Source organism: Ceratotherium simum, chromosome 17 (assembly GCF_057802395.1).
Source record: "Ceratotherium simum simum isolate JZ-2026a chromosome 17, ASM5780239v1, whole genome shotgun sequence".
Taxonomy (NCBI): domain Eukaryota; kingdom Metazoa; phylum Chordata; class Mammalia; order Perissodactyla; family Rhinocerotidae; genus Ceratotherium; species Ceratotherium simum.
Window position 1 is genome coordinate 43,925,751 of NC_141916.1, and position 25,698 is coordinate 43,951,448.

The 25,698-nt window shown below is 34.7% G+C and overlaps 1 long non-coding RNA gene across 1 annotated transcript in view; it reads left to right on the forward strand.

The window, feature by feature from the left end:
• Positions 1–23,540, forward strand: part of LOC147914787 (uncharacterized) — a 42,575-nt gene extending 19,035 nt beyond the window's left edge. Inside the window, exon 3 of the long non-coding RNA XR_015554987.1 lies at positions 21,480–23,540. This is a non-coding gene — a long non-coding RNA (uncharacterized LOC147914787). The remainder of the gene's footprint in view (positions 1–21,479) is intronic.
• Positions 23,541–25,698: the final 2,158 nt, after the last annotated feature.

Consider the following 25,698-nt stretch of genomic DNA (forward strand, 5'->3'; position numbering starts at 1 on the left):
ACGTCATTCTTTGTTTCCCCCAGCACTCTATGTTTGCTACAAAGAAAAAGGCTCTTAGCACATGTTTATTGATGTTACTGATACATACATGATAATAAGCAATTCTCAGAGATGTATAGCTTTGACCCACAAAAAGGAATTTGTGAATGAGAAACAGGAGAATCACAGCTAGTGGTCAACAAGGTCTTTCCCCACTACCTTCAAAATATCTTAGAAGATCATTTAGTCAGTTTGTGAATAAGGCTGACTGGAAATAAAAGTTGAGACTATACCTATCTAGGCAAAGCAACAGTGAACAAAATCTGAAATCTGCCAGTTAGAAAACTAGCATCCTGAGGAAGAGTTTAGAGGTACAGATTTATATTTAAGTACAGAATTCGGAGGCTGTATCAAACATTATGCCAAAATAATGGGTTTGTTCCGTCAAAATAATATTCTATTCATCTGTAAAAGATCATTTAAACTGTCATTTTATCATAATAAAGAAAAAGAAGCAACTAATTGACTAAATTATTTATTTACAATAAATACCTACTATTTTCCAAATTGACCCACTTATTCAGGAAAACTTACATGAGCTTTAATTATCTGTATGCCTACTTTAAATGAGACACTTAAATTTGGAAATACCAATGTAGTAAGAACTCGCATGTTCATGATTCAAATTTGGCTTTCTGCAAACACTTATTTCCAACTCATACTGAAGATATTAAAATAAATTTTAGCTGAAATTTGATGATAGACGTAATAACTATGATGTAATTGATTTGAAAGTTACAACTATGGTCAGATATTATTGTCTGAAGAATTACTTCTATTCTTATAATCATTATGCCAAAGTTTTGACACCCATATAAAATTCAGTTTTTTTAGAGATTGAAGTATCATCAAAAGACAAGAAAACTCTCTTCTTACATAAACCTTAAATAAAATATTATATTTTCCTTAAATATCCAAGAAATTTAAGTAGACAGCATTTTGTAACATGACTTATGCTAGTTACAATCATGACTTTTTCCTTTAATAAAATTCTAAAAATTGTTTGAATCTGGGAATGTTTGCTGTTCTCATTTGCTTTGAAGTAATATTAGAGACTAATTTTGAATGTCAAAGTTGATCCATCATGTGGTTTTGAGTGTTAAAAGTAAAACAAAAAGCTTCTGTTGTAATATAATGCTGTTTTTATCAAAAAGACACTTATGCATTGACCAAAAGTCTTCAGTTTCCTTTCTAAGTTGTTATTAACTCCCCCACATGAAACAGTAGTCAGTTATATGGTAGGAGTCTTACTGTTCTGAAGTAGGACCATTAACAACAGAGTAACCTCGACTAACTTACTGATAGATGAAATGCCTAGGTTTTAATGATTTTACGCATTCTTTTTGTTGTTCCATAGTACCTACCTGCAGAGCAAATATTACTGAATGTCTTCTGTATTGTAAATACTCTCTTTTTCCCAGAAAACACCAAATTATCCGACAAAAACGTGAGAAAGCAAAGGGCAACCACTTCGTGATGCAGAAATAGTTCTCAAATGCTTGTTTTAGTGCCTTCTCAATAATTAGAAATTTAAATAGCTGGCAGAAGTAATATTGAGCAAGTATTAACGTTCATCTATTGCACAAAACGTGTTTTAAAGATACATGGCACAATTAGAAGAGTTGATTTTTTTTTTTTTTTGTGAGGAAGATCAGCCCTGAGCTGACATCCACGCCAATCCTCATCTTTTGCTGAGGAAGACCGGCCCTGAGCTAACACCTATTGCCAATCCTCCTCCTTTTTTTCCCTTTTTCTCCCCGAAGCCCCAGTAGACATTTGTATGTCATAGATGCACATCCTTCTAGTTGCCGTATGTGGGACGCTGCCTCAGCATGGCCAGACAAGCAGTGCATCAGTGTGCGCCCGGATCTGAATCCAGACCACTGGTAGCGGAGCACGCACACCCAACTTCTAAACCATGGGGCCGGCCCATGATTTTTTTTTTTTTTTAAATCAATGCTATACATCCAAATTCTTACGGTTATTTTCTGAAACTTAGACAAAATTAAAATATCTGATATTTTTATCTTACCAAAAATAATGTAATATTTCTAAAATATTCAACTATTAATTGTAAAATGAATAAAATGCATGCATGCATTTGACTAAACTGTAAATCTATTAGTACAAAGAAGCAACTCCATCAAATGCTGCTTAAGCAATGTTGCAGCTATTATGAGAAAATTATAGGGCAAACATAATATTTTTAAATGCAACACCCCAAAATAATGACAATATTTCTCAGTACAAATAGAAATATACATTTTCCTTACGCCAAACCCCAGAGTACTGCACGTTCAAAAACAAAAGGGCAGGAAATAAGTACTTCAGTGATGCCTTTCCCTTAAGGATCAGAATTGGAGTTACACTTGAGGTCTTAGGTGAAATGAGTTTGACGGATTAGGTTCGGTTACTGGCTGTCAGTGCACTACATAAAAAACACTGCGCACGCGGAGCTTAGTGAAACTAGCTGCTTTCTGCACAGGAAAATTCCTTGATAGAGTTAGCATGAAGACAAATGAACTGTTATCCCCCAAGAAAGGTGTCCCTTTAGGTTAGGTTTGAGGTTAGCAATACCAAACAGTAAGAGCACTTGACTTCCCGTGGCTGACAGACTCATTACCTTTGTAAATATTGAGCCTTAGCTTTGAATCCTGGAATTTTTCTTGGAGTTTCTAGAGAGCGCTAGTAACTAAGCAATTACCAAAACAATCAAGAAATTAAAATGGGAAAAGACGAGAGCAGTGTAAGCAAATTTTCTTCATTTCCTATCACCAAAGTTGTTTAAACTTTCTCCTTTATTATTACATTCTTACCCCTTCTATGTATTCAGTCTTCTAAGTATATCGTTGTTATTCACCGTAATAAGGATCCTATAAAAACAAGATATTGTTTTTCTTAATAACAGGTAAAAAAATTAGGACTCAAACAGGATTAATTCCAAGATGACAGTAGCAAGATTCAAAACCATATTTGTCAGTTTCCAAAACTAGTGCTTTTTCCATAACTTCTTTTCATATGGAATTATTTCTCTAAAATGTATTTACTTTGTTTATGGTAGCTATCAACTCAGTCTCATGTAAATTGTGTATTTTCCCTTATGTCTCTTCTATTATTTTCTTTCTCGTCTTACTTTTCAGTTACTTCACTTACATGTTCAAACACTAATAGAAGACATTTAAGCCAGTTCTATTTAAAATCCTTATATATCACTACATTCTTACTTTCCTTATAAGTTGTTTAATATTTTTTCACTTAATATCATGAACAAGAAGCTGTTTTATATAATTAAGCAATCTTTTTCAACTTGCATTTTAATGGTTACAAGTAATTTCATCATATGTGTGCATGATAATTTATTCAATCTAACAATTCTTTTTTTAATTTTGCTAACACACACTTAAAATGTAACAAATACCCATAATATCACTACTAAAAATCAGGCGATGCAGTAACGGTTGTCTCTTCTGTTCATGCCATATTTTTCCCAGAAGTTAGCTTTTTGTGTGGATTTTTCCCAATAATTTTCTAAGTTTATAATTATATGCCAATAGGTATATATGCAGATTTGACACAAATATCACTTACCAGCTCTTAATTTCTTCAGTACTGTCCATCTCATGTATCCTCAACCACCTACTCTGTGGCAGCCACCAACCATGCCCTATGGCCTCTTGCTCAGGCCCAAATAGCTCTGCTGCCTGGTGACAACCAGTGTGTTGTACTACTAATATAGGACTCTTCCCCCATAGCCTCTGCTACACAGCCAGGCCAATCAGTGAATGCCCAAAGATTCTAGCTATTTCTTCCACTGGCAACCACATAGCAGAGCTTGGGCTCCAGCATCACAAGCTGCCATTAAAGGGGTGGAATGACACAATCTGGAGTGTGCTATTGTAAATGGAATTGTTTCTTCATTTCCTTTTTGGATAGTTCATTACTACAGTTTAGAAATACAACTAATTTTTGTATGCTAAATATCCTGCAACCCTGCTGCAGTCTGTTATTAACACTAATGTTTTTTTTGCAGATTCTTTAGGGCTCTCTGCATATAAGATCACGTTATTCACAAATAGAGACAATTGTACTTCTTCTATTTTGCTGACCTTTTATTTACTTTTTTTGGCCTAATTCCTCTGGCTAGAACTTCCGGTACTTTGCGGAATACAAATGATGAAAGCAAGTATTCTTGTCTTATTCCTGATCTTAGAGGAAAAGCTTTCAGTCTTTCACCATGGAGTATGATGTTAGCTATAGGTTTTTCATATATTACCTTAATCATATTGAGGAAGTTTCCTTTTATTACTAGTTTATGAGTATTTTATCATGAAAGAGTGTTATGTTCTGTCAAATGTTTTTTTGCGTTAGTTGGGATAATTATGTGGTCCATCATTCTATTTCTGTGTATTAAACCACTCTTGCATTCCTGAGATCACTCTCACTTGGTGATGGTGTATAATCCTTTGAATACGTAGCTGAATTCAGTTTGCTAAGTATTTTATTGAGGATTTCTACATATATATTCATAAGAGATATTGGCCTGTAGTTTTCTTGTAGTGTTGTTGTCTGGCTTTGGTAGCATGGTAATGATTGTATCAGAGAATAAGTTAGAAAGCATTCCCTCCTCTTCAATTTTTTTGAAAAGTTTGAGAAGTGATGGTATTAATTCTTTAAATGTTTGATAGAACTTGCCAGTGACGCCATTTGGTCCTGGGCCTTTTTTGTTGAAGTGTTTTTGATTATTGATTCAATATCCTTACTTGTTATAAATCTATTCAGGTTTCCTCTTTCTTCTTGAGTTATTTTGGTAGTTCATGTCTTTCTAAAAATGTTTCCGTTTCATTCAGGTTACCTAATTTGTTAGCATACATTTGTTCATAATATTTTCTTATAATCCTTTTTATTTCTGTGAAGTTGGTAATAATGTCTCCACTTTCATTTATAATTTTAGTAATTTGAGTCTTCCTTCTTTTTGTCTTAGTCAATATAACTAAACTTTTGTCAATGTCATTGATCTTTTCAAAGAATCAACTTTCAGTTTTGTTTGTTTCCTCTATTGTTTTTCTATTCTCTATTCCATTGATTTCTGCTCTGATCTTTATTATTTCTTTTCTTCTGCTAGCTTTGGGTTAATTTGCTCTGGCTTTCCTACTTCCTTAAGATGTATAGTTAGGTTATTGATTTGATATTTTTTTCTTTTATAATGTAGATTTTATATTTATAAATTTCCCTTTTAGCTCTGCTTTCACTGAATCCCATAAGTTTTGGTATGCTGTGTTTTCATTTGTCTCAGATATTTTCCAATTTCCCTTGTGATTTTTCATTCACTCACTGGTAGTTTGAAAGTATGTTGTTTAATTTCCACATGTTTGTGAATTTTCCAGTTTTTGTTGTTTAGCGATCTCTAGTTTCATTCCATCATGGTAAAATATACTTTGTATGATTTCAAACTTATTTAAAGTAGTAAGACATTTTGTGGTCCAAAATATGGTCTATCCTAGAGAAAGTTCTATATCCACTTAAGAAGAATGTATATTCTGTTGTTGTTGGGTGGAGTCTTCTGTATATGTCTGTTAGGTAAAATTGATTTATATTGTTGTTCAATTCTTCTACACACTTAGTAATATTTTGTCTGGTTGATCTAGTTATTATTTAAAGTGGGATATTGAAGTCTCCAAGTATTATTGTAGAACTGTTCATTTCTCCCTTCAATTCTGTCAATTTTTGCTTCATATATCTTGGGGCTCTGTTGGAAGGGAGTGTATCATTGTTGTATGTTGAACCATTATCAATATGTAATACCCTTCTCTGTCTCTTGTAAATTTTTTGACTTAAAGTCCATTTTGTCTCGTAATAATATAGCCAGCCCAGCTCCCTGTTGGTTATTATTTGTGTGGAACATCTTTTTATTTTCAACCTTTTCATGTCTTTGTATCTACATGTGCAACATATATATGTAGATAGCAGATAGATGGGTCATTTTTTTAAATCCATTCTGCCAATCTCTGCCTTTTATTAGAGTTTAAACCATCTAAATTTAAAATAATTACTAAGGAAGGACTACTTCCACCTTTTAGCTATTTGTTTTCTGTATGTTTTATATGCTTTTTTCCTCAATTTTTCTGTTACTGCCTTCCTTTTGTATCTAGTTCATCTTTTTTGTAGTGTACCATTCTGGTCTCCTTTCCTTTTCTGTATGTTTTATAGTTAATTCTTTAATGGTTATTTTCTGTATTACAATTAACATATTAAACTTATAACAATGTAGTTTGAATAGTACAAACTTGGTTTTAATAGAATACAAACCCTCTACTCATATATCTTAGACTTTCTCCTTTTATGTTATTTTTGTCACAGATTACATCTTTATACATAGCGCACTCATTAACATAGATTTGTAATTATTGTTCTATGCATTTCCCTTTTGAATTGTATAGGAAAAATAGACGTACAAACCAAAAGTACAATAATACTGGCTTTTATATTTACTTATGTAGTTTCTTTTACCAATGCCCTTTGTTTTTTCGTATGCCTTAAAGTTACTGTCTAGTGTCCTTTCATTTCAGTCTGGTGGATTGCCTTTAACATTTCTCATAGGACGAGTCTACTAGTAACAAATTCCTTCAGGTTTTGTTTATCTGGAAATGTCTTAATTTCTCTTTCATTCTTGAAGGATAGTTTTGTAGGTATAGAATTATTGGTTGACAGTTTTTTCTTCCAGGACTTTAAATATGTCATCCCATTGCCTCTGGCCTCCATGTTTGCTGATGAAAGATGACCTGTTAATCTTATGGAGGATACCTTGTATGATATCAGTCACTTCTCTTTTGCTGCTTTCAAGATTTTTTTTGTTTTTGCAGTGTGTTGCAATGTGGCTGTCCTTGAGTTTATCCTGCTTGACGTTCATCGAGCTTCTTGGATGTATATATTCATATATTTCATCAAATTTGGAAAATTTTTGGTCATAATTTTTTCAAATATTTTTTTCTGCCTCTTTCTCTCTCTCTTCTTCTTCTGGAACTCCCATGATACATATGTTAGCACATTTAATGGTGTCCCACAGGTCTTTCAGGTTCAGTTCACTTCTCTTTATTCTTTTTTCTTTCTGCTCCTCAGACTGGATAAATTCAATTGTATTATCTTCATGCTCACTGATTCTTTCTTTCGCCTGGCCACTGTTCAACTCTGCCGTTGAACTCTTCTAGTGAATTTTTCCACAATTGTACTTTTCATCTCCAGAATTTCTGTTTGGTTCCTTTTTATAATTTCTCTCTTCAATGACATTTCCTATTTATTCAACATTATACATATGTCAGGAAGCATGACTTATAACAGCCAAAATGTAGAAATGACCAAAGCACCCATCAATGAATGAATGGATAAACGAATTGTAGTATATATGTAAAATGGAATATTATTCAGGCATAAAAAGGAGTGAAGTACTGATGATGCTACCACTTGGATGAACCTTGAAAACATTATGCTAAGTGAAAGAAGCCAGACACAAAATGTCACATTTTGTATGATTCTATTTGTATGAAATATCAGAATAGGCAAATCCATGGAGACAGAAACAGATTAGTGGTTACCAGAAGATGAAAGGACTTGGGAACAGGGGGTGATTACTCAATAGGTAAAGGGTGTTCTTCTGGAGTGATGAAGAAGTTTTGAAACCAGAGAGAGGTGATGGTTGCACAAAATTGTGAGTGCACTAAATGCAACCGAACTGTACACTTTAAAATGGTTAATTGTATGTTATGTGACTTGCACCTCAACAAAAAAAATTATAGAAGGCCTGAAACATACTATTGAATCTAAGAGACAATTATAAAATCTTGAACCCAAAAATGACAGAATGCATATTATTCTCAGGTACAAATGAGACATTTACTAAAACTGGCAATATGCTGGAACATAAAGCAAGCCCATAATGGAATTAAAATAGAAATAAATAAGAAAAAACGAGGCTTCCAAATTAATGTATTCACTCCTAAATAACTGAATAACTTCTCAAAGAAGTGTCTTCTTATATGAATGTCTTGTATAATATCCACACTTGCATGTAGTAAATTCATGCCTAGAGAGGCTGAATAAGTGACGACCTAAAATCACATAAGTAGTTAGTGGCAGAGTCAGAATTCAACCTCAAATCTTTGGTTCTTAATCAGTACCTTACTGACTATACTGATATGTATAAGTTAAATTGTTTGGAGGAAGACACTAATAACAGCAAAGTAATGTTTATAGTCCCCCCATGAGCCCGTTAGTTTAAGTTTATTCAGTGCCATGGTCAGAACACTTAATTCAAGCTAACAGCATTGTGTAAGTCATTGTTCTAAGAGAAATCAGGTTAGACTATGGGTGTGGATTAGTGTAAAGTACAGAACTGCCACCAGAAAAAAATCCACTTTGAAAGACATACCTTTTTCTGTAGGCCATGCATACAAAGAATTTCAGAGAACAGCGAATTAATTACAAACTGGAGATTTCACAATGATAGTAGGAAATTTGTTGAAAGTGAAAATTCATGGAATCAAGGGTGTCATAACTGAATGCATGAGCAGGAAACTTCATCTAGAGAAGAGGCTATAATGGTTCTGTAAGGGGAAATCATGTTCAGTGCTAGAAACCTTTGAGGAAGAATGTCTGTAAATGAAGAAAACTCAGTGAACTAATTTATTTAGACTTTTTAAAATTATTTACTAATGTTACCACTAATTGTTAATTTTTTTATAAAGTCACCAAGGTATTTGGGAAGAATTTTAATCATAGATTTGTCACTAACTATGAAAGAGAAAATAACATAAGCTATTCATAAAAAAATACTGCTTTCCATCAGTGCTCTCAACCAAGTCTCCTGCTTCAACCATGACACTGATAGCTCTAAAATCTCAAACTTGCTCCAACCTAGAGATATATTTCTGACTTACTTAATGTGTATCTCTTTCACACAAACCTTACAAATACCTGTCCCAGGAGAGGTTGACTTTTTTCGCCCATCTCACATTTATGCTTACTCCTTTATATTGGTTAAAAGCACAGCATTTAAACAGTCTCCTTCAATCTAAAAATTCCAGAAGCAGCCTGGAAATTTTACTCTCTTGTTCCCTCTATACCTAAGTGATGATGAAATCCTGTCAATTTATTTTTTCTTTTCCACACACCTCTCCCATTTTAACCATCTCTCTTAAGATCCTCAGGATTTTTTACCTCGTCTGTTCCAATAGCCTCATAATTGATATACTTTCACTAATCTTTTGTACTTAATTAAGTCCCCAAATGGATTCCAAAGTTATCTTCCTTTAAAAAATATGATCATGTTATTCAACCGTTCAAATTTCTATTAATTCTATATCAATTAGGATTAAGTCCAAAGCCAACTCTAAGACCCCCCTCGCTCTAGCCGTATCCTCTCCTTCAGCCCCTCTTCAGGACAATCTTTCCAGGTTCTCCACGCTGCATTCACACTAAGCTTTTCACTATATCCCAAAATCTCCATAAGTTTTTTGTCCAAGGACTTGCACACATTTACACATCCTATTTCCCCTATGTGTATCCTACCCTACACTTCTGCTTCATGAATTGACCCTTATATTTTAAGATCAGATCATCTCCTTTGTGAAGTCTTTGCTGGCATCTCCTGGGAGAGTTTGACATTCCCATGCCTATATTTCCTTAGTATTTTCTACATTCCTTATCATAACATTTATGGTATATTACAATAATTTATGTGTTTGTCTATCTCCTTCTCTATATAATAAGTCTTTGGCTTAGGGATTTTCTTATTTACCTTTGTACTCCAATGTAATTCATAATATAATAGGCCCTCAATAAATGTTAGTTGATCAAAAAAGTGTATAGATTGATATTGTAACCTCAGAAACTGAGGAATATTATCTAATATTAATATCTGCATATTTTCAGATGGCATTGGATTTTTCTTGGTGTTAAAATTTCAAGATGACAAGTACAATAAGAGTTAAGGATTATGAAACTCTGATCAAACAAAAGTAGGAATAGTAAGACTAAACGAAAAGTAAAAAAAGAGAAAAAGTAAACAAGATTCTCTCAGCATGCAAAAGGAGTGAAAATGAAGGGGACTAGAGAAGGCAATAATTGAGCAGTATTTTAAACATCATGAGAGATAAGGATGTAGTTACTATGGACTTGATCATAAAAATCTGGAATGTTTAACAGTTTGAGACTTGGATAAGGAATTTTAGAATGATTTCACCTAGGAGTTAAACTAATGAAACCATCTAACCCTAAGCCTTGGATCAAATTGAAAAATCATTTCAGTATGGTTTGAGTAAAGTCACAGATTACAGAATCAACACAGAGGCGTTGGCCGCATGTTTTTATATTTAAGAGGTGTCACACATTAGTAATCTATTTATCCCCAGAACCAAAATAAAATTCCCTAAATTTATGTCAGAAAAGAATACTGCTCTGCTGCAGTATGGCATTTGTTATCAATCATATTTCCTCTAACATCTTCTTTCACTAATCTATCTTATACACAATACATTTCCACAAAAAGAAATTTCTCATTTTGTCAATACTCCACCTCAAAATCTTTCAGTGGTCCCCCAAAAGCCTATTAAATTAAGTTAAAAAAACATATTTTTGCAAAGTTTCTCAATGTCATCTTTTACCACATCCTTGCTTCACTCAAACCAAGCAAAGCCATTTTATGATCCATAAGCACACCTCACGCTTTCTAACCTCTTATTTCCCAATTTTCTCCTCTCTAAAATTTTGTTCAGATTTTTCCCCTTTCATCAATCTATCATATCAAATATAAAGCTTTTTTTTTAGTATCTTCCAAAGTATAAAGTTTTTGTTCTGATTTCAGACAGACTCAGGTTTATAGTGTAACTCTGACACTTGAAAGTGGATGAAGTCACAAATTCTCTAAACTTTAGATTCTTTATTTGTAAAATAGATAAATGGTGATGCCTAATTAGGCATTATCCTCAATAGGTCAAGGATGCTTCTTGTCCATTTGCCAAATGACAATGCTTCTTCCATCTGTGAACACTTGGAATTGGTAATCTATGTCTAAGATCGGCTTAGGGCATTCTACTCCCATAAGTAAATTATAATTTATACAACGGAAATAAAACAGTGTTTTTAATATTATACGTTACACAAAATTATGAGAAATTTTGCAGACTTGGGACTTGGAGATAGTCGTTAGCAAAGTGCCTAGCGCATAATAATAGATAGAATAATAATAGTTGGTGGTTATCATTAGTAGTACTATTATTAATACAATTACTGATATTATTATTATTGATGTGCTTCTATTATTAATACAATTCTTGCTGTTATTATTATTGATGTGCTTATTTTCTCTTTTAAGTTCCCATAGCATTTTCTGTCTAGCTATATCCTTTTATCAATTATTTGCATACACGTGTCAGCATCTCTACTCACTTTGTAACTTTCTTGACATTAAGCATTGTGTCTTAATCTCTCTTTTTTTTTTTTTTTTAAGATTTTATTTATTTTATTTTTTGCCCCCAAAGCCCCAGTAGATAGTTGTATGCCATAGCTGCACACCCTTCTAGTTGCTGTATGTGGGACTCGGCCTCAGGATGGACAGAGAAGTGGTGCCTCGATGCGCACCCGGGATCCGAACCCGGGCCGCCAGCATCGCAGCGCGCGCACTTAACCACCAAGCCACAGGGCCGGCCCAATCTCTCTGTCTTTTAAGTAATCTTCCTGATACACAAGAATTCAATAAATATGTGTTGAATTGAATAATAGGTATTAAATATCTAATATATAATTAAGGTAGGATATAGGATAAACTGTGACTTTCTTCATAATCAACTTCATAGTAAGAAACATGAATGACTGTTAAAACTCTTGGTTTTCCCTGTGTATCTTATAATTCAGGATCTTGTGCAATAATGATGCTAACATCATTTTTTTTCCTTGGTCTACTAGAGTGGACTCAAGTTGATCAAATTACTCAAGGTTAAAATACCAAAGGGTAAACCTAATTTATTTCGCTGATTCAGCTCCTGGTTCACTCCCTCGCTTCTTCATAGCCAGTGGGTCTATGCTCAAGTCAACTCCTCTGAGAGGTCTTCTGGGATCACCTTGTGGATCACAGACTTTTCATATCATTTCACCACCTGTAATAGCATAGATTTATTTGTTTATTTTCTATTTCTCACCCCTAGAATGTAACTCCATGAGAGCATACTTTGTTTTGTTGTCCCTGTATCCCTAGCATTTAGAAGAGTGCCTGGATTGCAATAGACATTCAAAAAGTATCATTTTTTTAAATTATGAATTAATGAATGAGTGAAAATAAAGATGTCTGCATGTATGCTTTTTTGGTATATAAAACACTGAAGAACTATTAGAGTGATTCAAGAGACTATAATTTTAATTATAAAAAAAGAAAAAGAAATCAAGGTGGCAATTACTAGGTCATCTAGTTAATTTTTCTAGGTAGTAATACCAACCACTCCTTACTGTGAATTTGATTTTTAATTTTTTTAATTAATTATTTGCAATAATTTAATTTAATTAGTTTAATAAAGCTTATAGGTTTTTCTCTTTTTTTTCAGTTTATCAGATAGGAAAAAAATTAAAATAACATCATGACTTCTAAATTATTGCTAGTTACATGATCAAAATATTTGAATTTAAGGTTATGGTATAAAGGTGAAGAAGAAGAGAGAAAGAAGGATATCTAATTAGGAAGCTGACACTTTGTTTAGCCCTCATGGAATGGAGTCATTTATATAATCTTCACCAGAACAGGCCTTCTAAGGGTTTTACCCATAGACATGAATTAGAGAATGGTACTCGAAATGCATCTCTAAGCTACTTATGCTTGTTCCTCTTAAGACACCAAGCAAATATAATTAGAGGCACAAAAAGATCCAATGGCTCATTCATGTTCTTTGTGCTTGCACTATACATATTAGATTGCTACAATGTGTCTATAAATTACACTTTCTGATTACCTAGAAGATATTGTGTACATATGAACAATCCATCCAACAACAAAGCCTGGTTATTTCTTAACTCTCTCAAATTCAGTAGCACATTAAGTTAACAAGCATTTATGTACTGACTCCTATGTGCAAAGCACTGTGTCAGGCACTGAGAAAATACCAGTAAACAAGATATCATCTCTTTATCAAGTAAAATGCTGATTAATGAGAAAATATATACAGTAACAAGAAAATATAGTGCAACGTGAGTGCTATGAGAGAACTAAGCAAATGATAGTACACAAGCACATAAGAAAGCACTTTCCAATTCCTGGAATAGCATCAGGCAAGGTTATGAGAAGGAGCAATATCTAGGCAACAACAGATGGAAAATGCATAGTATGTGTGCCACCATTCTCCCAATATGGTGGATGATGCTAATCTAATGAACCCGAGACTTGTCCTTACACTCCTTAAGCTAACCCTCCAAAAAGCCATGGTCAATCTATCAGAATTACAGATTATAAAATCTATTTTCCATCACTCTGGTTTAAATGTGTAGGACAAGAACAAATAGTAGTGAGGAAGTGGGAAAGAGAGATAGATAATGGTCCAAACTCAGTGCAGAGGTCAATATAAGGGAAAAGGAATGGCACATAGGGGAAATTTCAGAGAGTTCAGTATGACTGGAGCGTAAAGTTTAAAGGAAGAATGGTGAGAGATGAAGCTAGAGAACCAAGCTTAAACAAGTTGATGAAGGGCATTTAAGTGATATTAAGAAGTTTGGACATGATTATGAGGGCAATGAGGAGAGAACCAAACTTTGTGGGCTTTCAGTTCTCACTCATTCTAACCACACCAGCTCTTTGACCTCACGTATACTCTCAGCTTCCTTTTTCTCTCAGTTCATAACCACAATCATGACACGGTCTTCATTTTGTAGCCATGACTCACTGGATTTGGTCTTTGCCTAAAGGCTGCCTCTTAATTGTCTTGCCTTTGAATTCATGAGAAACAATTTCATTTTTAAATCCTTCTTTTTTGGGTCTTTCTATACGCCCTGCACATATAGGGCATATAACTAATTCTTTCTCTTCTGGACTCATAAATTTCTTATAGACGCTTATCAACTACAGCATGACCACAGTCAAGCTTTCAACTTTTAGCTTCCAGAAATCCTTCGCTACTCTGCTTGCAGATCAGGTCCATTTTCTATTCTCTAGATCATCATAGGCCAAAGCTGTCCGAACGTTACACAACCAGATTTCATGGATTGACATTTTCCTACATCCTACAACAGTTTCCTCATCATTTTCCAGCCTCCTCTGACAGCTTTCACATGGCCTGCCAGCCTGACTTAAAGCACGCCCACAGTTTAAGTGATTTCTCCCATGTTCCCTTGATCCTGCACCCTCAGACCACATATATATTCTCCCAGCTTCTGCTAATGCATGTTGGCTAGGCTCTACCACTCCTTTTGAATTCCTTTCCCTTTAATAAACACAGAACTTTCTCAGCTAAATTATGTTGTACCTCAGCCCTAGTTATTGGTCTGGTAGCCAGGACAGAGGTGAGTGAAGGTAGATCTTGAGGTGCGTAGTACTTGTTTCCTTGCAAAGCAGAATCTTCTGCGTCTACCTCAAGCAAGCGATGTTGAGAGGAAACACTGGCCTTTAACATGACATATGGGGCCACTTCTAAAGCACAAAGTGTTTGGGGGTTCTGGAGAGTCAAGTTTTATGTGTGCATTGATCCAGGTATCCCAATCTCAATTCTCAGGTTCTCACTTTTTCCTACCCTAGAGTTAGTAGACTGTCCAGGGTTGAGAATTCAACCTTCTCAGGAGCTCTGCTACTGTTATAGTTAATTCCTAGTCCTGTTCATCTCGTTTTCTGCACTCTGGCTGCAGAAGATGAGTCTCTTTATATGCTACTAAGGAGGTCCTCTAACTTTCATACTTCTTCAATTGTGGAATAATCACCCTCACTCTTCACTGTCTTTTTTGAATGCCTCACTGGCCCTCAGAGAGAGCCTCTGATTCCATTGTCCTTGTAATTAGCGCTCCCCTCAGCCTCTCAAGATTCTGTGATATTGCACCCACCAGTGAATCCCCTTGCACTGTTATCTCATACAAGGTCACCACCAGTGAAATTTTCAGCAACTGCACTGCTACAGCATGTGCTTTACCTATCTCCAGCGCTTCAGTTCCAAAATCTCATTTTATAGTTTGCTTCTTTGAACCACTCTAGACACCAACCATCTTAGATTGACTTCTCAGAGAAAGAAACTCTATTTTGGAGATTTGCATACAGAGAATTTATTGGGGAGTACCTGAAGTAGGAACACTTCTGGAGAAGTAAAGGAAATGGGATCTTCCTTTAGAAGTGCACCCTGTATTTAGTTGCAAAAACTGCAACGTCAAAGGATAAGCCTACAGAAAGGGGTGAAGAATTGGGAAGACTAACGCAATCTATCATAATCCAGTATCCAGGATTGATTAATAAAGTTCCTAAAAGAACAAGAGTTTCAGATGTACTTGATCATAGAGGAATAGAATATGATGTTTTGCTGGTTATGAACAATACACATCATACATTTGTGTGTTTCTCTAATCCATTCACTGAGTAAGCTATGGTTTCTACTTTTTGATTGAGGCCAAGAGCAGGAAAAGACTCTCCAGCAGGTCCACACTGCCTTACCACTCAAGCTTTATGATCCAGCAGATACTGATGATGCTCAAAGTGTTGGTAGTAAATAAAAACCTATAGGAAGCATCTGGAAAGCCCCCAAAGAAGAATTGTGATGCTAAAATTCTGGAGTAAAGTCATGGTTTCCTTTCACTATAAATGATCTCCTTTTAGAAGCACCTTCTGGCCTCTAGTGGACCTTTTTAAAGATTAATCATGAGACACTGAGTGACTTGAGCTGTCCACCAGGAATGAGATTAAAAGGTCAAAGGGTGGATGTGGTAAGGTCTTTGCCTTAGGAGAGATTGACAGCATGTTTCTATTTATGGCAGAAAGTTGACTCATGTTTTTAAAATGGACTCACTTATGCCAAATTATGAAATTGTATGAGATGTAAATGTGGATAGAAAGGTGAGAATTGATGCTGAGTAGCAGGAGGAGTGCTGGCTAGTGCTGATCCTGGGCCTATTCTCAGTAAGATTTATTTCTCAGCCTCCCCTCACAAGAAGGCTGACATCTACAGGTTTCATTTCCCAGGATTCCACACTTGCTGGCTTCTAGCTAAGTTCAACCAATGGGCATCCTCGGCAAAATATTGGTGAGTAGAAGGAAAGAATAATCCAGGGTTCTCCTTCCTGTCTGCCTAAAGTGTTGTCTCTGGCAGCAGCTGCATTTCCTCAGCAGCTCCTGCTCCCCCCACACAGCCCCACTGATGAAGCATTTGTAAGTGAAACTGTCCCCTAGGCTGTAACATCACATCCTCCCTTTGACCTTCTAGTAGTGGCTTCTTCCTGTTCCTAATCAGTGGATTGTCTCACCATTCCCCGTTTGGCTTCTCAGCTCTCCCCTTACCTCTATAATCACTTCACTATATTACTGTGTTGGAATAATTATGATGGTTTCTGCTTTCCTGGAGAAACTTCTCATGGATAAAATAGCCATTGATAAAATATTTTGATACTCAGCAGGGACTTTCACAGTGTAACAAGGAAGGATATTTGGACTGAGTGTAAATGTAAGAAAAACTGATCAAATGTTACTTTAAATCTTATAGTTTTATTTTCTAGAAATAAAAATTATTCCTAAAATTTTAGGCAGGGTAAAAGACAGAAACGTACTATTATATGGTTATAGCCACAATGATTAAAGCAAAAAGTTAGGAAGAGCATTACAGACATATGGATTTATACCTGCAAAAGTTAAATTCACTTAATTCAAAAACATTCATTCAATTTAAGCACTTCTTTTTTTTAAGTTTTTATTCAGTTTTATCTTTGCTAAAGATGCAGAGATACATCTCGTGTATCTCTGAGCCTTAGCATATGATAAGTATATGAAATATTACTTATTAAAATGTATTATTGTTTAAATAATTTGAGAAGCTTTAAATTAAATAGTTATTTCCAAAAAACTCAAAGCACAGTAATATAAAAATTTGCCAATAATCAACTCATACTAATCCTAGTAAATAAATATGTAATGCTAACCATCACTTCAGAAATCATGATTTACTGAGAAGGGCTTTAAGTAATATTTAAAGATAAATTCATATAAAAAAATCTAGTGAAGAAGTAAATCTCTTAGGTATTTTTCAATATCTAAAAAATATTGATACTAAACAAACTATATTGTTGTAATTCATCTGAAAAATTAAGAGAGGGAATTCTAGAATTATACTTTAAAGATTATTATTTTTTTTAATTTACGGTTTCAGGCAGGGGCTGATGCTGAGTCTATGATGATGAATAAAACATAATCCCTCAATTAGCCTGAACTAGCAACACCCTCTGCTATCCTCTGGAAAAAAAATGGAAGGGACAATAGCAGAGTGGAAAGTAATACCTATTAGAGGACCTAAACTGAGGGTCTCCAGAGTACTTCCAGAAGCAGATGGTTCATGAAAGTTGACTATTAACCCAAGATTCTCAGAACAAAGAGATGACTACACAAAGTAGACAGCTTTCATTGCAGACCACCAAAATAATACTTATAGTTATAGATAATAGAACAGTTTTGGACTTTCTTTTGGCCAACTATAACCATTGCTAACACTTCATGTTATACCTGAATTAACAGTACAAGTGAAATAAAACAATCTGTATCTAAGCAAAAAGAAAAGGCAGCCTGGCTACCTAGGGAATCATTGGGACTTGTTTTCTTGGTCATGCCTAAAAAATGTTAGGCTATGGTAGTGAAGTGTATTCTGGTCCTTTCTTACAGTACTTCTAATTATTGTTTATCTCATAGTCATTTAATGTTTATTGTCCAGTTTCTCAAATTCTTCGACACAGCCACTATTCCACCAGAGTTTCAATAAATGATTCAAAGAAAAAACTTATGAAATTATGCCCATTGACACAAACTGAAAATCAGATCATCAAGTGAAGAAACTTCCTCTTCAAGAAGAATGAAACCCCCTCTTCAAGAAGAATGAACAATGGAAAGGTCTTATGCTATGCTGCACTTTTGGCTGAGGGAAAAACAAATGGGAACTGAGAATTTAAAATGTTCCCACACTTCTAGGAAAAGACTGATTGTTCTTTAGCCATGGTAACAACAAGCCACTAGAACTGATTTTAAATTCATTCAATCAATAAACAGCTTGCTTTATTGAATACACTTTAAAAGCCAGCCAATCAATGACAGTCCTTATTTCTGAAGTAGCCAATTACGTACAAATCCAGTCCAACTAATACACCTCTGAGGACCAACCAAACAGCGGTAGTCACACCCAAGTAACCATAATTCTACAGATGACATCAACACACTCATGTTTTGAACATCTGCTAATTCCTGAACTCCAAGCTTCCCTAAAACCCTTCATAAGATCAGTAGTTTACTCTACTGGAGAGGTTTTGCCTGATCCAAGCATAGCTCCCTTACAATAGTGAGCAAAAAATTCAGCTTTGCCTTTTGATATTGGATACTAAATGATGGTCTCATCATCCTTTGACATACCTTAAATGTCCCTTTTAATAAATGCAAAAATCTTTAGGGACTTTTTGCTTTGATACATTTCCCTAGATGGTGCAAAAGTAAGAATTTAGACCAGCTTTGTTGTACAGAACTAACATAGATATTTAACTTTAAAATAAAAAAGTGGTATGGTGCTAAATATTTATTTTAAAAAATATCTAAAAATTTTAAATTATAGAATCATTCAGGTCAGTATTTGGGGGGTGAATTTTCTGGGGTTATAATCAAGCAAGATTTTATTCTGGCAGAATTCTAGAGTAACAGTTTTTATGCTTTTCAATTAAGTGCTTTCCCGTAGCTATGTTATAAGATTTTTTTAATTCAATTTATTTAAACTAAAACAAAAAAATAATTCACCTATTTCTCCCACCCCCCACCTCCTGCCTCTGGCAGCCACCAATCTGTTCTCTGTATCTATGAACTTGTGGGGTTTTTATTTATTTATTTTTTTTAGATTTCACATATAAAAGAGATCATACAATATTTGTCTTTCTCTGACTTATTTTACTTAGCACAATGCCCTTGAGGTCCATCTATATTGTTACAAATGGCAAATTTCATTCTTTTTTATGGCTGAATAATATTCTATTGTGTATATATATATACCACAATTTCTTTATCCATTTATCCACGCATGGACACTTAGGTTGTTTCCATATCTTGGCTATTGTAAATAATGCTCCAATGAACATGGGAGTGCATATACCTTTTCGAATTAGTATTTTCATTTTCTTCAGATAAACACCCAGAAGTGGAATTACTGGATCATATGGTGTTCTATTTTTAATATTTTGAGGAACCTCCCTACTGTTTTCCATAGTGGCTGCATCAGTTTACATTCCCATCAACAGTGTACAAGGGTTTCCTTTCTCCACATCCCCACCAGTACTTATTATTTCTAGTCTTTTTTATAATAGCCATTCTAACAGGTGTGAGGTAATATTTCATTGTGGTTTTGAATTGCATTTGCTTCATAATTGATGATGGAGAGCATCTTTTCATCTACCTGTTGGTCATCTATATGGCTTCTTTGGAAAAATGTCTATTCAGATCTTCTGCCCATTTTTTTTTTTTTTTTTTTTGGTGAGGAAGATGGGCCCAGAGCTAACATCTGCCAATCCTCCTCTTTTTGCTGAGGAAGACTGGCCCTGGGCTAATATCCATGCCCATCTTCCTCCACTTTATATGGGCTGCCGCCACAGCATGGCTTGCCAAGCAGTGCGCCGGTGCGTGCCCGGGATCCAAACCGGTGAATCTCGGGCTACCACAGCAGAGCACGCGCACTTAACTGCCTGCACCACCGGGCCGGCCCCCTTCTGCCCATTTTTTAATTGGATAGTTTGCTTTTTTGCTATTGAGTTGTATATTTTCTTTTGTTTATAATGACGGTCACTTTGATAAGCATTACATTCTTAATCTTTCGACATAATAAAAGTAAAATAACTTGATTAATATTTGAAATGTTATTCTAGATTGTATTGGTATTATGTAGATAAAAAAGTAATGCACTGTAAAACAGCAAGGCACATTATTGGCATAATGAAGTACCCCATAAAGGAAGTACATTTTCCTGATTTTAGATAAAGATATGTGAGCATGAAATATGTGTATAATTTCATATTTTGTTTCTTTCTAGATCAAGTAGAGAAGAATTAAGAGATAGGATCTTTTTGGACAAAATCTTCCATTAACTGGAAGAACATTTGTAGTATCCCATAATTCTACTGGTTTCAAGATCAGCAAAGCTTTTGTGCCTATATACTATTTTCTTCTTAAATTTGACTGGATTTTTTTCTAGTCAATATGGTACACTGTATGTGTAAAAATACTTTATTCCTTTGTATTTCATGAGAGTCATGCAGAGTGCTGAAATATACTTACCTCCCTATTGATTTCACAAAATATCCAGATGGCTGGGAGTAGGGAACAACAGTCAGAGACGGAGCAAAGCAAAGACTGGGCCTAAAGAAGAGGAGGAACTGCTGAGGTCAAAACTAATTGTAGCTACTTCACTCCTAATGTGAGCAGAAAATTATTAGAGAGATAACAGAAGATGAGGCACTTAGCAAATAACAATATTTCCAATTATCAATAAGATTGTGTCCCATTTGTGTACGATTAGTAATCATAATGATAAGAATAATTTTATTTTTACTTTAAATACATTCTGTTTACCTGTCTTTTAACATTGCATACTATTTCAGAATTTTAGTCATCTATTATTTTTATTGATTTATTTGAATTACCTCTTACTTCTAATGGTGGAATTTCCTGCAGTTTACAAAATGTATGGAAAAAGACAAAAGAAAGTCCATAAAATATAAAGGGTAAAAGTCAGGGAAATACTCTATTTCAAAATATCCTGATTTAGGAAATATATAGAAACTTAAGTTCAAAACCAATCTTTAAACTTTCTTTCTTCAGAACAAAAAAAAAAAACACAAGGAAAATTGTAAGTTTCTTTTTACCAGTACAAAGTTTTCTTGTCCCTGCATAAAAAAAAAACATAATTAAGTAGACAACAATCAATGGAATGAATTAATGCCCTGATAGCGGTCTTTACGACAATGCAGAGACATTCCACAAAGGGCCGTTGTCTTTTATCAGCTGTCTGTGAAAACTTAAATAGTAATTTTAAGGCATAGTTCTATTAAAAAGACACTTCTAATAGAATAGAGACAGTGATGATGTGGTCAAGACATATAGCTTTGTGATTTTTGAGAATGCGGAGAAATAGTTTAAAAGTCTTTTAGGCTTACCTTTTCATAAATCCTTTGTCTCAGTCAGGTCTTAACAATGTTTATTTTTCTAATTACAGAATTAATACAGGGGACTTCCAATTCAACATGGTTGATTAAATGCTGTTTCTTAAACTTCATGACCTTCCCAAAGTGTAAAGGAATAAAAATCTTTACAACTTCAAGGAGGAGACTCAGAGAAAAGACAACAGCAGACAAGAGAGGTCAACAATTTTTTTGAAAATGAAAGTAAATGGAGAAGAGCTAACCGACTAAGAAGATCAGAGGAAACTAAGACTGTGTGCCTACAGAAGGAGAGTGAGGAGAAAGAAGCCAGTTTTCCTTGCAGAACACTGGAAAGTGCCAAGTGTAACAAAAGGCAGGAGCCATAAAGGCTTGTAAGCAGAGAGATGTCTGAAAGTTTATATAAAAACAGTTGGGCATTTAAGTAAATCCTGACCACTTCTCTGGCATCCAGACCTCTCAAACACTAACCTCCACCCAGACAGTCAGCCATTCTCAGCTCCCATTCTCCAAAGACTTGGAACCAGAGAGTTTCAGGGCCAGGCACACAAGTCTCAGAGGGAGTGAGGGGCTGATTTGTAAACAAAGGAAGTAACTGTTGGGTGACTCAGTCTTTAAGGTTCTCCAGACACAATTCTGGCTCTTGATTGGATCACCCCAGAGCGGGAATTCCTGGAGGAGTGGTGAGTTGGAAATTTGTACGTTGTTGAAACAATTGGAAGAACACTACTGGCATTTAATGGGTTAGAGTCTCAGATTCCAGACATCCTCCTATGTATGAAACTCCCTCCCAGTGAAGAATTATCCCACATCCCTAAAGACTTTCGGATATTACAGCAGACAATCATGTAGGGAAAAGAAAAAATGTTTAAAGCTATGTGAATCTAGGACCTAACTGCATTTTGCATATAAACAATACACTTTTTTGCATATAGACACAATGTATTTTGGCATGGCCTTAACATAGACCCAATTTTTCAAGGACGCAATTGTAAATTGAAACAAGATGGCATATTGTTTGGTTTGGAGTTTAACCAAGAGTTTTTCACTATTTCGTAAAATCACATCACCAAGAACATTAATGCTCATGGTATTTAAGATGTCAATACTGCTCACCAACACAATTGTATCAGGCTGTATGTAAAGCTGTCACCTTTAGAGATTCTACAAGTATGTGCAAGCAGTCAACTACCTCATTACGTCCACAGGGAAGTGTAGGGTAGCCATGACTGATGGTTTACACGCTGAAATATACATTATTTTATTATGAATTACTTTTCGCTATTTCCTTTTTACATTATAGTTATGACATCACATTGTTATTGGTGAAATTATATATGTTGATAGGTAAAGTTATACTAACTATGCTTTCCATGTCAGGGTAGTAAAAGCAGATTTATAAAATATTTGCTTTAAAAAAAAAAGAGGTCATTGTATCTAATAGGGTTGAGAGCCACTGCCCTAGGATGAACTTAACTAGTTGAAAAATCTTTCCCCAAACACGGTGTCCAAACAGGATTTCAGTAGTTTACCCTTAAATGTGAACTCTCGACTGACTGTTATCAGATGTTTGAAAAAAGCCTCTAGCGTAAAAAAGAGAGACCAAAACAAAAAAAAAAAAAAAAGGAGAGCTGCAAAAGAAAATCTAGAGGGAAAAAAAACAAAGGAAACAAGGTAACTTTAAAATAATTCTTAGGGTGTGTGTGCATGCACACATGAGTGTGTTTGTACATACAGCAGCAGTTCTTAAACCGTGTGGTCTGGAGTCCCCAGGGAGTCCCCAAGGCCTTTTCAGGAGGTCCGTAAGGTCAAAACTCTTTTCATAATAATAGTAAGACATTATTTTCCTTATTCGCTCTCATATTCTCATGAGTGTAAAGTTTTTCAGAGGTTACACAATATGTGATATCACAACATATTGCATATAGAAGTAGCTATGAGAATCCAGCTATCTTATATTTAGCCAGATATTAAAGAGATTTGCAAATATATATATATACTATTCTCACTGTATTATTTTTATTTTAGAAAATACAGTTCTGCTTTATAAATAATATTTGTGTTAACGTGTATTGTTTATTATTGATATTTTTGAATAAATAAATATTTTAAATACTGCTCCACTTTACTTCCTAATATGTTAAATATTAATAGATAGCCTACATAAATAAAAGCTCTTTGGGATCCTCAATAGTCTTTAATAATGCAAAGGGTTTTTGAGAACAAAAAATATGAGATTGGTTTATACCATACGAAGTGTACAGCGTATATACATATGTATATGTATGTATGTGTGTGTGTATACAAAACAACACACATACATATATATTTAATATCCTAAGAAAAGTTAATGTAATCATTAAATAACAAAATGTCATAATAAACACCAGACAAAACTTGTATATTTCTTATATATTCAATTCAGTTACTAAAATTGAAAAAAAGAAGTTAGAGTTGGAAAACATGGGTAAACTATTCAGAATGAAGAGCAAAAGCCAAAGTGATGGGGCCGGCCTGGTGGCGCAGTAATTAAAGTTCACGCACTCTGCTTCAGTGGCCCACAGTTCAGATCCCGGAGTAGACCTACACACTGCTCATCAAGCCATGCTGTGGTGGCATCCCACATACAAAATAGAGGAAGATTGGCACAGATGTTAGCTCAGGGACAATCTTCCTCAATCAAAAAGAGGAAGATTGGCAACAGATCTTAGCTCAAGGCCACTCTTCCTTACCAAAAAAGACCAAGTGATGGAATATATGAGGGGAGAGAGAAGAATATTAGAGAATAGGTCCAGAGGTTCCAATATCCAGCCATAAGAACTTCAGACAGAAAAAAAAAAAAAAAAAACAAAGAAAGAAAAGAAATTACAAAAAGAGCAATAATTCAAAGAAACAATACATAAAATTTATAGAACTAAAAGATATAACTTGCCAGATTAAGTGCCAAAGACAATAAACAACAAAATATTACCCATATGCATCATCATGCAATTTCATAACATGGAGGGCAAAAAGAAGATCCTAAACCATTCAGGAAAAAAAAAGTATGAAAGATCAGAAATAAAAATGGCAACACTGAAACTAGAAGAAAATGGAGAAATTCTGTAACATTTTGAGTGCAGATTACTTCATGCCAGAATCCTATATTCAAACTATCAATTAAGAGTTTAGACAAAATGATGACATTTTTAGACAGGCAATATTACCAAAATTTCTTCCATACAGATTTCTAAGGAAGATTCTAGAGGAACAGATAGAAAACCAAGAAACATGAAAGCAATGCATGCAGGAAATAATGGAAGCACCACAAGAGTGTCACACTGAATTCCCAAGGTCTGCAGCAGGCATGCAGAGCGACCTGGACAGGGAAACACGGGGCGTGGAGCGCCCAGAAAAATAATTGAACTTGTAGACTTTCACCGACTGGGCACAAAATTGTAGTTGAGAAGATATTTAAAAGTGTGGAAAGAATATTGCCATATATAGAAAGCTAATCACGTTTAGAAATGAGATAATTATTCATCAAAAAAATAAAAGGTTGAAAAGAAAGAAAAAGTAATCATAACACACCATTCTTGACTTATATGGGCAATAATTTAGCAAAAAGGAGTTGTGATCTTTCCAGTCTATTTTAGCCAAAGTCTTGTGAACTTTCTGGACAATAGAAATGCAGACGAGTTCTATAGGCAGTAATAAGAACAGCTAACATCAGTGCCTGGAGAAGCTAGATTTAAACAAGCACCAATTTACGTGTATGAATTTCAGAACATTTTAAGTGAAAGTAGAAAGGTATAATTTCATATTTATGAAATTAAAATAAAATTTCACATACTCTTTTATAGTATAATAATGATGATACTTCATACTTTTAATCAGACATTCTGAAGCACTCTCTAAACATTAGCAAATTAAGTCTCACAATACCCCATGCAGTAGTTAAGAATAATCATTCATTATACACTCAATAGTTAAAATGAGACATCAAGAGATTAAGTGATTTATCTCAAGATCACACATTCCCTGAGTTCCAGAGGGAAGAGTCGCCTACAATTTTCCGTATCTTTTGCTATAGCTCTCAACCTTCTCTTGCCAACTGTATCACTGTAGAAAATATGCTGTGCTCTCTGTTTAGGGTCATTAGCTAGCTCACAGGTTACCTAGCCGCCTTATTGGCTTGTGAAGTTTCCATTTTGTCCCCTTTGAAGGATGTAAGATAAACCCACCCTTTACCAAATGCCCATTTAGAGTAATTTCCCAGTGCATTTCTCAGTAAAA